This window comes from Rhinatrema bivittatum, chromosome 2, assembly GCF_901001135.1.
Source record: "Rhinatrema bivittatum chromosome 2, aRhiBiv1.1, whole genome shotgun sequence".
NCBI lineage: Eukaryota > Metazoa > Chordata > Amphibia > Gymnophiona > Rhinatrematidae > Rhinatrema > Rhinatrema bivittatum.
This window is the reverse complement of record NC_042616.1, coordinates 522040961-522056926: the sequence shown is the minus strand read 5'-3', so window position 1 is coordinate 522056926 and position 15966 is coordinate 522040961.

Below are 15966 nucleotides of genomic sequence, written 5' to 3'. Positions count from 1 at the left end.
TCTGCCTTCAGTGAGGGAAATGATGTTAACAAGGACTTGGAAAGGAATCAGTTTCTTCTCAGCTGCCCTGAAATATTTATCAGGTTTACAATTCAGAAGAGGTACTAAAACCTGGATCACCTCCTCAGCCTTTAATATTTAATCTGTTTTACATTTTTGACAAATGTTGTCAGGGGAAGCTTTGCCTGTTTTTGACAAGTAGAAGTTCAATGTGTTTTTAATATGTTGACAAAGTATTTTTTTTTTTTCAAATTTTTATGCTCTGGATCCAGTTTTTGGAGCTATGTCCTCACTCATCCTTTCTTGCCTGGACAGCCTTGCCATTATTAGATGCCCTCTGATTAGCTTTTTAGAAGTCTTGTGGGTTTTGATTGATTATGTTCTTAATATTATGGGCTGTATTGTTTGTAAGAAATGCATTTTTGTAGATGTTTTATGCTGATGAAATATCAGGTTTTATGCTCCAAATTACATTTTTGCAAATGCATTTTCTTTTATAGATATTCCATGTTGATGAAAATATTGTATCTTTGTGCTTTGAGTGAAGGCATGTTTGTAGAGGTGGCCTAGAAATGCAAGAAATAAGAATAGAGGCAATAGCCAGAAAGCCCATTTAGAAAGGTAAAACAGCATTTTATGTACTGGAATGGTTTTGCTGTCTAATTTAGGTGGACGGTTATAAAACTGCCTCTTAGTTCATCGGCCCTTAAGTAGGTAAATTGTAATCTTTCTAAAACAGAAAGTCTGGTCTAGATTACAAAAATTAAATATTGAATTTAAATCTGTTTTGTTAATGAAATTAAAAAAAAAACTCAAACAATATAGGAATCATGCAAAATGTTTAATGAATAAGTCATTAATGGGGTAATATTCTTTACACTTCTGATCACAGTCATATGGAAGGAATTTTTAAAGGCCATGTTTAACACTATTGCTCCTTTAAAGACTGCAAGCATCTTAGATTTTGCAACAAAAAAAAAATCACTTTTCACTTCTGCTGTCCCATAGACTAACAAATTATAGTGGGAATACATTTTACTACACATTACCAATATATTACATAATTGTTCAGTAGGCCAGTCATTTGTATAATAGCCATGGACTCATATTGAATAAAAAGCAAAACGATTTGGCATTTTGCTCTAATAGCTTTCATTTATTCATGTGCTAAAGAAAGTGGAATGACATTAACGTGGGGTACCATAAAAGTCACACATTTCATATAAACAATATATGAAAGTGCAGGAACATTGGAATGTTTTTCCCTCCATCTGTAATGCATAGACTGACTTTGTTTTGCATGTAATGCTCTCTCAGACAGAATAGTTATACATATTTTTAGCCAAATGGTGACCAAAACAAGAAAATGGAGAAAACAGAGAATATAACTATTTTCTCCAAGTCCTCCTTTGTATTCTTCACTTATATTCTTTATTTTCAATAGATACTGTTCTTACCACTGGGGAAAGAGATGTTTTAAAGAAATAACAGTTTTCTATATTTTCATCCAGAAAAACTAAGGGCCAGATTTTCAAAGGGGTACGCGCGTAAGATAGGTGCGTACCCCCCAAAAACCTGGCCGATGTACCCCCTGCGTGCGCCGAGCCTATGTTGAGTAGGCTCGGCGGCGCGCACAAGCCCCGGGACGCACAAAAGTCCCAGGGCTTTTCTGGGGAGGGTGTGTCGGGGGGGCGTGTCGCAGTGGCACATCATTTGGGGCGGGGCTCCAGGGCCTGGGAATCGCGCCCCGGCGGCCAGCTCGGTGCGCACAATTTACGCCTGCTTTGGGCAAGCGTAACCTGTACAACAAAGGTAGGGGGGAGGGTTTGATAGGGCTGGGGGGTGGGTTAGGTAGGGGAAGGGAGGGGAAGGGAGGGGAAAGTGCAGCGGGGTGGAAGGAAAGTTCCATCTGAGGCCGCTCCGATTTCGGAGTGGCCTCGGAGGGAACAGAGGCAGGCTGCGCGGCTCGGCGCGCGCAGGCTGCCGATTTTGGGCTGCCTTGCGTGCGCCGACCCCGGATTTTAACGGATACGCGCGGCTATGCACGTATCTATTAAAATCCCGTATACTCTTGTTTGTGCCTGGTGCGCGAAGAAAAGTACGCACGGGCGCAGATTTATAAAATCTACCCCTAAATGCCTGTTCAGTTTTTCAGTTTTTCATAATGAAAATATAGATGCCTTGTAAAGTAAGCTGGAGAAGTACCATCAACTATTTTGACCCCTGATGCAGAGCTGCGAAACATAGTACTATGTCGGGTTTCTGTCTTTGGACATCCGATCAAGAACGCTGAATCTGTCTGAAGGGAAGAAAGCTTGATGTCCTGAATATAAACTGTTTTAAGTGCATAAGAAAGTTTAAAAAACATTAAAAAAAATATTTGAACACAATCACAATGATTACATATGATCCATTCACAAACATGTGCAAGCGGAAATGTGTCTTTATACGCATGGGTCCTATGATGAGTTCTTTTGCACAATGATGTTTGCACATCAAGCAATACTAAGTAGGGATGTGAATCGTTTTAGGACGATTAAAATTATCGTCCGATAATTTTAATATCGTCTTAAACCGTTATGGAACACAATACAATACAGATTCTAACGATTTATCGTTATAAATCGTTAGAATCGTGAGCCGGCACACTAAAACCACCTAAAACCCACCCCCGACCCTTTAAATTAAATCCCCCACCCTCCAATAACTTAAATAACCTGCGGGTCCAGCGGCGGTCCGGAACGGCAGCGGTCCGGAACGGGCTCCTGCTCCTGAATCTTGTCGTCTTCAGCCGGCGCCATTTTCCAAAATGGCGCCGAAAAATGGCGGCGGCCATAGACGAAAAAGATTGGATGGCAGGAGGTCCTTCCGGACCCCCGCTGGACTTTTGGCAAGTCTCGTGGGGGTCAGGAGGCCCCCCACAAGCTGGCCAAAAGTTCCTGGAGGTCCAGCGGGGGTCAGGGAGCGATTTCCCGCCGCGAATCGTTTTCGTACGGAAAATGGCGCCGGCCATACGCGTATGGCCGGCGCCATTTTCCGTACGGAAAGGCAGGAGATCGACTGCAGGAGGTCGTTCAGCGAGGGTTCCGGCGCCTCGCTGAACGACCTCCTGCAGTCGATCTCCTGCCGGCGCCATTTTCCGTACGAAAACGATTTGCGGCGGGAAATCGCTCCCTGACCCCCGCTGGACCTCCAGGAACTTTTGGGGGGGGGGGTTCGGGAGGGTGGGGGATTTAATTTAAAGGGTCGGGGGGGGGTTTTAGGGGGTTTTAATGTGCCGGTTTTTCGATTTTTCGATTTTTAACGATTTTTAACGATTTTTCACGATATTTTACCCCCCCAAACGGCAACAATACGATTCCCTCCCCCTCCCAGCCGAAATCGATCGTTAAGACGATCGAGGACACGATTCACATCCCTAAGAAGTTTTTAAATGCTTGCTTTTCAGTATGAATAGTAGATGCATTCATAAATTTGACTCTTGTCTATTGCAATGATTCACAAAATTAAAGTAGTGAAAGGGTATCCCCCCTGAACTACCCCTTGATGTATTTTGTTGTTAGGAATAACAAAGTGTCTAGCCTCATAATTCAGGGGGATTGTAGACTTTCACATTTTCATGGTGAATTTGAAGTACTCAATCATTTCAGGTGTCACTCTGTATATTTCAAAGTAATTGATTATCCTAGAGTGTAGAATGCTATCAAAAGCTCTTTTATTGTCAATTCATGCTTACTGAAGTTTTGGCTTTCCTTATTCCTGGCCACGATGAATTTATGTAGCATCAAGTGGTCTTTGGTTTCATATGCTACTCTTCTTCTTTTTTTTTTTTTTTTTATAAATAATATGCGTATTAATTTATCATTCATATAACATATAAGAAAACATATCTTGCTTGAAATTATGTATGTGGAGTTATAATATACAAGGAAAGTAGAAACATGAAAAGTATTGAAATATACAAAAATAATAAAAAATCCCATTCCACAATATAATAGGAACAAGAATCACAAGTCAAGAATGTATTGTTTAACAACAAAATTAAGCAAAGGATCAACTAGAATTCATTCCAGCGCATTCCAGTATGTGGTTATAAGGGATAGATGTTACAGCACCAGGTAGAGAAGAAATTACACAATCATCCTAGAACTCAGAAAGGTGGTTAAATGTGATGGCTCATAACATATGTATTTATTTTATTAATATTTAATCACATCTTCACAGGATGGGTATGTTAGGATTGGGATGGTGGAAAGAGGGAGAGGATGGGAGTTTCAAATGAAATTTTCATCAACTGTGGGGGGGGGGGGGGGTGGAGAGGTGATGGTCAGACCTTTAGATTTGCAAGTGTTAAAGTTCACAAGGAGGAGATTGGGAAGTGGGAGCCTCAGCCTGACAGCTAATTTTCATGTACTGGGTATGGATCAGGGATTTGGCCCACCAGGCCAGTGGAGCACTTTTATTTTTTTGGTTTGTACTATAGCCAGCTAACTGGCAATATTCATTTTAATAGACAGTTAAGCCTCAAGTTGTCTGGGTACATTTGCAAATTTACACATGTAAGATACATTTAGGGGTAGATTTTAAAAGCATATGGGCACGCGTCCATGTGCATCTGCTACTCGGCGTGTGCACATGGATGCATAATTTTATAACATGCACGCGCCAGTACACGCATCTTATAAAATCCTGGGCGGTGCCCGCAAGGGAGGGGGTGTTGAAAAATGCAATTTTCGCATAGCGACAAGATCTGGCTTCCCCCTGTTCCCTCCCAGTCTGCTCCAGTTAAGGAGCGGACTGGGAGGGAACTTTCCTAACCCCCTACCTACTCTTCCTCCCTCTTCCCCTCACCTCCCCGACCCCTTAAAAGGCCCGACCTTTTTTTTTTCTTTGTTTTAGAACTTACGCCACCTTGCACCAGCCACCTCCAGCTCTGCCCCATCCCGGCCCCTGGACTGCCCCTCCCTGCTCCACCCAGACTAACCCTTTTCTTTGGCCCAGCTCTTTTGCACAGAGGGGCAGATTTTCAGAGGCGCTGAGCCTATTTTGCATAGGCTCAGTGACGCGCGCAAGGCCCGGGACGTGCGTATGTCCTGGGCTTTGAAAAAGGGCTGGGAAGGGGGCGGGGTGTGGGAAGGGCTCCAGTCCGGGGGCGGTCCGAGGGTGGGATCGAGGCCTCCGGCATGGCGGCCGTGCTGGAGGATCGTCCGCCGGCAGCTGACCGACACGTGCAAGTTACGCCTGCCAAAGGCAGGCGTAACTAAGACAACAAAGATAAGGGGGGATTTAGGTAGGGCTGGGGGGCGGGTTAGATAGGGGAAGGGAGGAGAAGGTGGGGGGAGCGGAGGGAATGACAAAAGCCATCGGGGCTCCCCTAGGGCTTGGCGCGTGCAAGGTGCACAAGTGTGCACCCCCTTGCGCGCGCATGTTATAAAATTGGGAGTAGATTTGTGCACGCCGGGTTGCGCACACAAATCTATGCCCGCACGCATGTTAAAAAATCTGGCCCATAATGAGGGCTACATATGTGGCCAGGCCCCTTTTATTTATTTATTTATTTGTTTATGTATTTATTTAAAAGTTCTTATGTACCGCCTCCTCCCAAGTTCTGAGTGGTTTACAAAGAAAGGGGTAGATTTTAAAAAATTGTGCGATCGCGTACTTTTGTTCGCTCACCAGGCGCGCACAAAAGTATGCTGGATTTTTTAAGATACGCGCATAGCCGCGCATATCTTATAAAATCCGGGGTCGGAGCGCGCAAGGGGGTGCACATTTGTGCAACCTGCGTGCGCCGAGCCCAGCGCGCGCTGCCTGTTCCCTCTGAGGCCGCTCCGATTTCAGAGCGGCCTTGGAGGGAACTTTCCTTCGCCCTCCCCCCACCTTCCCCTCCCTTCCCCTACCTAACCCACCCCCCCGGCCCTATCTAACCCCCCCCTACCTTTGTCGGCAAAGTTACGCCTGCTTTCAGCAGGCGTAACTTTGCGTGCGCCGGCCGGCAGCCCCGCTCCGTGTTCCAGTCCCGGGGGCTGGTCCGGAGGCCACGGCCACGCCCCCAGAACACCCCCGGGTCGAAACCACGCCCACGTCGCCGCCCCCAAAATGCCGCGTCACGCACGTCGCCGCCCCCAAAACGCCGCGTCACTCCGGTCACTCCGGCCATGCCCCTACACGCCCCTTTTAGAAAGCCCTGGGACTTACGCGCGTCCCAGGGCTTTACGCGCTCCGGCGGCCTATGCAAAATAGGTGCGCCGGCGCGTGAGTGCCCTGCGCGCGTAAATCCTTCCGGATTTACGCGCGCAGGGCTTTTAAAATCCACCTCAAAATGTACAAAAAAGTCTGAAAAACAATAAAATAGAATAAACTAATACAAACAAATAAATTAGAGATAAAATAAACATGCATAAAACTAGAAACAAAACTGGCTAAATAGCAATGGGCAGGGAGTTGACAAAGAAAATGAAGAAGTAAAAAAATCTAAAGGAAGCACATTAGGGAGGTTAAGAGCTTGAAAGTTCAAAGAAAGCGGATTTGAAAAGAGAAATCAGGGAAGCAAACCAATTTGGCAGTGCAATAATAATGGGAGATTTCAATTACCAATGGACAATAGTGCAGGAACAAATCTTAATTCCACCAAATATTTCAAATGATGTGTTGTTTATTTCACAATATTCAGCTGTCGACTCCACAGATAACACCATTAGCTTATCAAAGTCCCCCACGTTCAGCTGGCGACTCCACAGATAACACCATTAGCTTATCAAAGGCCCCCGACACGGTCCCGTGTTTTGCTATGGCTGCATCGGGAGGGCCCAGGCTTATATAATTGGAATTTAAAATAAAATATACATATAAATAGTGGAACGAAAGAACAAGGCTACTATGTTTCATTTACAGTGTATACACGTACCTTTTGTATCAATCAAAGGAGCACGAACGCCCTCAGAAGTGACAGCCATTTAAAGAAGAAGAAAGGCGCGAAATGGGTCTCTATCGCGAGATTCATAACAACCAATCACAACAGGGAAACGGACTCACTCACTCAGTCAAACAGATACCATTCAATCTCTTTATTCAAACCTTTCGGGAAAACAGTATCAATGGTAAAAATCCATCTCTGCTCTCTCCGACCCAGCACCTCGGTGAAGTCACCCCCCCGAAATGGGAGGGCAACCACCTCCAATACAGAGAAGGAGAGATCAGAGATGGAATGTCCACTATGGAACCAATGGGATACCAAGGGCTCATCCATTCTTTGCTGACGGATATTAGAACAATGTTCAATCATCCGAGTTTTGACCATCCTGATGGTCTTGCCTACATACTGGAGGGGACAGGGGCAGCTCACTATATATACGACACCTTTTGTGGTACAATCGGAGTCCGAATGGAGTTGAAAGATACGACCAGTAATAGGGTGTTCAAAAGATGAAACCGTGTTCGTGTGACTACACATAGGGGTAGATTTTAAAAGAAGCGCGATCAGCCTACTTTTGCTTGCGCATCAGACTCAAGCAAAAGTACGCTGGATTTTAGTAGATACGCGCGGAGCCGCGCGTATCCACTAAAATCCCTGGATCGGCGCGCGCAAGGCTATTGATTTTGTATAGCCGGCGCGCGCCGAGCCGCGCTGCCTAACCCGTTCCCTCCAAGGCCGCTCCGAAATCGGAGCGGCCTCGGAGGGAACTTTCCTTTGCCCTCCCCTCACCTTCCCCTCCCTTCCCCTACCTAACCCACCCCGCCCGGCCCTGTCTAAACCCCCCCCTTACCTTTGTTGGGGGATTTACGCCTCCCGGAGGGAGACGTAAATCCCCGCGCGCCAGCGGGCCTCCTGCACGCCGGGCCGCGACCTGGGGGCGGGTACGGAGGGCGCGGCCACGCCCCCGGACCGCCCCGGGCCGTAGCCACGCCTCCGTACCCGCCCCCAAAATGCTCCCGACACGCCCCCGAAACGCCGCGACGACCGGGCCCGCCCCCGACACGCCCCCCTCCGAAAACCCCGGGACGTACGCGAGTCCCGGGGTCTGCGCGCGCCGGTAGGCCTATGTAAAATAGGCCTACCGGCGCGCAGGGCCCTGCTCGCGTAAATCCGGGCGGATTTACGCGAGCAGGGCTCTTAAAATCCGCCCCATAGTGCAATGCCCACATGGTCTATGAGTCCCCCCCGTGGTCAATGCTGTAACAGTTCCCGGAAAAGCCGTGTGAACCAGCCGGTCACGTAAATTTCTGGTAGCTTAATCTTCAAATAAATGATTGAAAGGTACAGGAAAAAAGCAGTGTATTTTCACTAACAACTGCACAACAAGAAATTAAGAGTAGGGGTGCTTATGCATGGATGATCAGGTGGAATTCCACCTATCTAATGCTGTAGAGGTTGCAATAAATAGTTGCAATAAATAGTCCATCAGTTGACTCTAAAAAGTAATATACACCCCCTGGGCATCATGACTGGTAACACATAACACAGCTAGTATAAATCCTGAAGCCCTTCATGGATATCATAGAGGATCTCAGTACCTCAAGAGCCACTCTGGATGAGGTGATCCCCATAGTCAACATCCAGCAGAATAAGTTTGAGTGTTTTCAGCAGGAAGTGGGAATGACAGGAGGGTGTTGTTGTTCATGGACTCCTTGCAGCACCAAAATATCTCACACAGAAGGATACTTATATGCTAGCCACACTGTGTTACCCCATAGGTGGAAGGGAGTATTGCCCTCCAGTTGGACTCTCTAATTTAGAGGAAAGAGATATTGTTGTGCAGGAGCAGAAGCACCAGGGGCATAGGCAGAGTGGGGATAAAGTACAGGAAAGATTTGACACCCTACACTGTAGTATCAGTCAGAGCAGTACCCTGTCAGTTACCACTTCCTATCCCTGATGTATCCATCCCTCCCCCAATGGCAGAGTGTTCTCATTTGAAACAAGCCATGGTTGTGGCAGTTGACAGCAGAAGAAATTATCCTTCCTCACCATGTAATACACCAGTTCAAATATCAATTGCATATTATTTGGTAGATCCCATAGAGGATAAGGCCACAAATCCATTGTAATATTGGGCACACAAGTCAAATAGCTGGCCAGACCTTGCCAATATTGCCCAGCATTTCCTTTTCTATCCACCAACCTGCATGTCTAGTGAACATGTATTCTCAAAGTCAGTCTATATCATTCACAGCTAATACCAGAGAGAGTGAAAAAGTTGGTTTTTCTTAGCCAAGATGATAGCTGCTGTTTATTTATTTTGCAGCTTTTATATTTTGCATTCCGTGCAGATTACAACAGTCACATTCATAATTTAAGCACAAAACAATATCTAGCATTACAATAAAACTAAAACAATACATCTGATAAAACAGTATAAAATATCAATGTACTTTAGAAGCAATATAAAAAAGATGTGCCTTTCTATGCTTTCTAAATACCCTAACATCTGTCAGGGCATGCAGTTCAGCAGGCAAGGCATTACACAGTATGAGGGCTGCACAATTAAATGTCCTCCTAAATGTGGTACACATAAATCGTGTTCCCTAGTGTATTACTATTTGCATTTGCTTGTACTTTGAACTATTCTTCCAGTTCTTTTTTTTTTGGTGCAAGATGTGGAAGTGCAAAGGGGTGTGAAAGAGAAGGCTCCTGGATCCAAGGATCAAAACTTCATCAGACTACGATTATGAAGCATGCACATACCTTGCCAGTTTAGGCTCCGGTGCCCAGCTTGGCAGGAGAAAGGGTGGCCTGCATGTCAGTGGCTGAGGTTTCTTTAAGCCCTAATGACCAAGCGATGCTGACTCCCCCATGAAGTTTTGTTATACTTGAGACAGAAGTGCAGGAGTGGGTGGTGGCATTGTATGACCTTGCAGTGTCATCAGTTTGGCATTTCTTTGCCTGACTCCATTGGAAGTGAGGAAATGGTAGTGGAGCAATATGATCCCCAGACACTAGTCTCACCCAGACACTAGTCTGTGTCTGGGTGAGAACTCTGAATCCATCGGCCTACCCTCTATATACATCTCAGCCAGAGAAGTCAGAAATAATACCATTACATCATATCATTTGTTTTTCCTCAATATCAAGTGTGATGCAGTGCAGCACTGCCAGGGTCAGGAACAGCTCCAGCACCATAGGATGAAGTTAGATAATACCAGAGGCAGACCACAGAGGGCGTTGCTGAAGACACAAAAAAACTACAACTCCCAGGTTCTTAGAACCACCACCAGACCCGTGGGCAGAGCAAGAGGGGAAACAGATGTCAGAGTTAAAGGATAACGAGTCAGATATAGCTAAATCGATGGAGTTGAAGGAAGGGGCCGTGCCGGCGTGGTGGCAATGGCCAGAAAAGGCTAGCTCCTCCGAACAGGAGGAGGAAGGGATGGAGGTAGGTTCTGGGGGAGAGGAATCCTCCAGCTCATTAATGGATATCGAGTAACCAGGAAGTGAGAGGTTTACAAATGATGGGTTGCAAGTGATACCTTAAAGGAAGGTCGGAGGAAGGGCTCTAAAGAGCATGTTTGTTTAAATGCTTAAAAGAGGGTTTTTGACTTAAATAGTAACACTGGTCAAGCACCCGCCGTTGGGGAGCGGGAGAGCCGGGATATAGACCTGGATAGTCAGGCACTGAGTTCCCAAGAACTGGTGGAGTTGGGGGTGGAGAAGTAAATGTAAAGAACATTTGAATTGCCTTATAAACTGTTTTGAAGAAAACTGTGTCTTTGCACTATCTTTTGATCGGGGTGGGGGGGGGGGGGGGTTTACCACCCACTCCTTCTAAGGAGAACCCTGAAGCCAAGCAGAGACAAGGCCTGCTTAGACCAGGACCTGGGGAGTTACAAGCGCCTGGTGGCTGCAGGGGTGAATAGTGACTCGCTGAAGACATAACCAGGGACCCAGAGGAGTGGCAGATCCGGGCAGCCTGGCAGTGAGGCATTACACAAGCTATATATTATACTTATATTTTCATCATCAAGTTCTATTCAAAGGACAGAAACTCTGGATTTTTTAGATTTAGCAAAATTAATTCAGGAACAGAGGGAAAAATTCCTAGATTTCCATTCTGAGGTACTGTCCTTCGAAGCTACCTGTTTGTTTATCATCCTTGCAAATGTATTGTGGTGTTAAATGTTTTGAAATGCAATATATGTTTTTGATCCATTACAACTAAGGGATCTTCTAGATTCTAAGAAGGAAAATAGATCCTAAACTGTATCCATGCAATTGTAAGTGTCACTATTATAATTTTATTGCATGGTTGTCTAAATTTAGAATAACAGTGTATCTTTTTTCTCTTTTTTATTTCATATTAGGCCATTAGCCCACTGGCCTACTTTTTTGGCTCTCTCTTATATACTCAATGGTCTTATGGAATATATTTATATATTTACTATATTTTCATATATTTTTTCATTGTATTTATTTGTTTTGTGATATTTGCTGTTTAAAATGTTAATAAAGTTTTAAAAACATTGATGTTTCTTAATATAAATCTTCCCTTTGGTGGGTTTTCCAGAATTTCCATGTGAGTGGCACAAACCTGAGTGTACAGCTCATCCATATGTAAATTAAAATCACCTAAGATTATGGTATTATCAAAATTAATGTCAGAAGCCATTAAGAACCCAGCTAAAGGAGAGGAGTTCATACTAAGCAACCCAGGAGGAGTGCAGCATACATTGTTTTGTTACTCAGCACTTTGCTGTGTTGTTACCAGTTGCCTTTCTTGTGACTGCTGTTACATGTTTGACTGTATAGGCAACTTATAAATAAATTGAGGGTCCTTAGCATGGGGCATATAGTGACCGACTGGGTTAGAAACTGACTGAGTGGGAAGCGACAAAGGGTAGTGGTAAATGGAGTTTACTTTGAGGAGGGATTTTTTACTAGTGGTGTACCTCAGGGATTAGTCCTTGGATAGGATCTTTTCAAAATTTTTGTGAGTCACATAGGATTGTCAAGAAAGGTTTGTCTTACCAAAATATTCAAGAAGGTAGACAGCTAGTACAGTGTGAAAAACATGAGGAATGGTCTAGGGTCTGACAGATAAGATTTAATGCTCAGAATTGCATAGTAATTTATTTATTTATTTAACATTTTTCTATACCGACCTTCAAGGTTAAATACCATATCAGGTCGGTTTACATCGAACAGGGGTAGATCAGTGTAACATAACATAACAAAGGAACAACTTTTTATAATTAGTGGAGGTAAAGCAGAAAAGTAAGAAAGTTACATAATAACAAGGACCATGAACTAGGAAGCTGAATTCAGCTGGAAAAAGAGAAACCTTAAGAATGTATTAAATTAAAATACTAGGAGACTAGTAACTGATGAGAATATTGAAGGGGCGAAGTTCCAAATTCAATGCTGAGTAGTTGTAGTTGTCTAGTGAAAGTTTGAAGGATCAGGGAAGGCTTGTAAGAAGAGCCAAGTTTTGAGTTTTTTTTTAAATGTTGGTAGGCACGGTTCCATTCTGAGTTCTGCAGGTAGGTTGTTCCAGATGGCTGGACCTGCTGTGGAAAAAGCTCGGTCTCTGGTAGAGATGAGTCGTGTAGCTTTAGAAGGTGGGGGTTGTAGTGCTCCTTTGTAGGTTTCTCTCATTGGTCTGTTGGAAGTGTGGAGTTTGAGTGGGAATTCGAGGTCAAGATGGAGGAAGCTATGAATTGATTTGTGAATTAGAGCTAGAGCTTTGTGCAGAGCCCTGTGACTGACTGGTAACCAGTGTAAATTACGGAGGACGGGCGTAATGTGGTCTCTCTGGTTGGTGCTTGTTAAAATTCTCGCTGCAGCGTTTTGTATCATCTGTAAGGGCTTGGTTGTTGAGTTGGGTAGGCCAATGAGGAGAGAGCTGCAGTAGTCAATTTTGGCAAATATTAGGGATTGAAGAACAGTCCTAAAGTCATGAAAAAAATAGGAGAGGTTTGAGTCTTTTTAACACTTGAAGTCTGTAGAAGCACTCTTTAGTTGTGGTTTTGATCATATTCTTTAGGTTAAGACGGTTGTCTATAATTACTCCAAGGTCTCTCACATGAGTGTGGGTGAGAAGGTGTTTGTGATGGATCTGTGACGAGGGGTTTTCTTGGTTGGAGGAAATGAGGAGGAGTTCAGTCTTAGAGGCATTGATGACCAGGTTTAGACTGTTGAGGAGATTAGTGATGGCTTGTAAGCTGTTGTTCCAGAGTGCGATGGATTTGTTAATAGATTCTGTTATGGGAATCAAAATCTGGACATCGTCCGCATAAATGTAGTGAATAAGGTTAAGACTGGTTAACAGTTGGCAAAGGGGAAGGAGGTAAATATTGAAAAGGGTAGGTGATAGGGATGAACCTTGTGGTACGCCAAGGGAAGAATTTGTAGATGGTGATTCTTTATTGTTTATTTTGACTTTAAAACTTCTATTACTGAGGAACGACTTGAACCAATTGTGGACTGTTCCTGAAATGCCTATGTCTGAGAGGCGATTCAAGAGGATGGGGTGGTTGACTGTGTCAGAAAGCCGCCAAAATGTCTAAAAGGATTAGGAGAAAGGAGTGTCCTTTGTCTAGACCCATAAGAAAATGGTCAGTTAGAGATATGAGTAGGGTTTCTGTGCTGCGAGATTTGCGAAACCCATATTGGGAAGGGAAAAGTAAGTTGTGATCTTCTAAATAATCCGAGAGCTGGATGTTGACCAATTTTTCTGTGATTTTGGCTAGAAATGGTAGATTAGAGATAGGGCGGAAATTTGCCAGCACACCAGGGTCTAGGTTATGTTTCTTGAGGAGTGGTTTCAGGGAGGCGTTTTTTAGATTATCTGGGTAGAGTCCTTGAGTTAAGCAGCAGTTTATGATTTTGGTTAAGGGACCAGAGATTATATTAGGAATAAGTAGCAGTAGCTTGGAAGGAATGTTGTCCGATGGGTGGCTGGATGGTTTCTGCCTTTTAAGAATGGATTCAATCTCTTTGGTCGATATTAATTTGAATTTATCGAATTTGACTCCCTTAAGAATGTAGGTGTTATCGAATGAGGTGTTGTAGTCAGTCTTGGTAGGAAGGAGAGCAAATGTGTTTGAAATCTTCTGCTGAAAGAAAAGGGCTAGCTCATTTGCTTTGGACTGAGCTTGTTCGTCAGGTATCGACGGTGGTAGAGACTTTGTTATTTGAGAGACATATGCAAAGAGGGTTTTTGCATCAAATTGGATGTCATGGATTTTTTACCGAAGTATTCTCTTTTTGCTTTTAGAATGGAAGTCCTGTAGTAATGTAGTGTTCCTTTGTATGACAATAGTGTAGTGGTGGAAGGTGCTTTGCACCATTTATTTTCTTTGTGGCGTAATTCTTGTTTTATACATTTGAGATCGTTGGAAAACCAAGGTTGGTTTCCTTTTTTTGTCGTGTTGCTTAGTTTTGCTTAGTAATGCATTTAGAATGCAAAATTCCAAGGGACAGGTACAATATTGGAGATTAAATATTTCTAACCATGCTAGAAGAGCGAGATCTGGGGGTCATAGAATCTGATGATCTTAAGGTAGCCAAACAGATGGATAAAGTGACAGAAAAAGCCAGAAAGATGCTTGGCTGCATAGGGAAAAGACTGGACAGAAGAAAAAAAAGAAGTGATTTTGCCTTTGTATAGGAACCTGGTGAGACCTCATTTGGAATACTGTGTGTTCAATTCTGGAGACTGCACCATCAAAAGGATAAAAACCAGTTAAAGTTGGTCCAGAGGGTGGCTATTAAAATGATTAATAGGGATTTTTATTTATTTAAAATGAATGGGCAATCCAAAACAAATTGGGTGTAATTTTTATTTTTTGTAAGTCCCTAAAACAAATGGAAAAGTGCGCCCAAAATAAACAAATCCCATTTATTCATTAATTTAGAAATGAATCATTTCTTTGAGCCTTTAAAGTCAATGGCCTCATAAAAATCAAGGGGAGAGCACAGATATACAGTTTGGAACTGGTACAAACTTTAGAACAGTCAGCCAGCAGACATGGATAGGATGTTTACTTTTTGGTTTGTTATACTGGTATGTATCATCCCCAGACCAACAATGTTTAAAAACATTTAAAAAAGATAAAAGTTTCACTATCATGGAACAGAATCTGTTATATAGTTCTTTTTCTCTAACACCTCAGCTTAGTTTTTCACCCTGTTTAATGATTGATCACACTGAGGTGGTTTCTCCAAAAAAAGCATTCATTCAGAAGGAAGAAATACAGGCACAAGTTAATATGCTTAAAAGAAACATTTACTGAATGTAATAACAATTATAGTAGTAAGAAAGAACTTCTACAAAACTAGAAAACCAGAAAATGAAATAGCCAGAGTTCAGCTACAGTATATGGGGAAAAGTTTCTTAAAAAAAAAAAAATCCTCACAACTAAAAAAGCTAACTACACTCATTTGTGATACTATTTTCATTTTCTGAATCTGATATCAGCTTCAATTAGAAAGCCCATTTTGCAAGAAAATCAAATTCCATCCAGCATCTTGAGAGTATTTGTGCCACTTACCCTTGCTTCCATGCCCAGATTTACACACTGGAGTTCCTTTTTGTCACTGTACCTTGTTGTTGTACCCTGGACCTTTCACCTTTAATTGTTCTTACCTGTCTTGGGGGTTGATTTTTACCTCTTATGTTGCTTTGGTTTCTTGAAGCCACTCTTTGCACTGCTTAGTCCTTTTGAGTGCCTGCCTTTTTTCTGCCACCTTTTCTGCTTTGTTCCCCCTTCATGGTGCCTTCGGATGCTGATGTGATATTTGGTGCCGGGTTGTCACTTGAGATGCCATCAAGAGTTCATATCACTCTTTCTGGTGCCCTCTTTGGAGCCTTGGTATGTTTTACCCACTTTTGCTGCTTTTTTGCTCCTCTCACAGTAATTTGGAGAACTCCTACCAATACTGGTTCTCCTTTGTCCCTTTATAGAGCATTAAGCTATTCATGCCGCTTTTGGTGCCACTTTTCACAGTCTTTCTGGGTATCATGGAGTTAT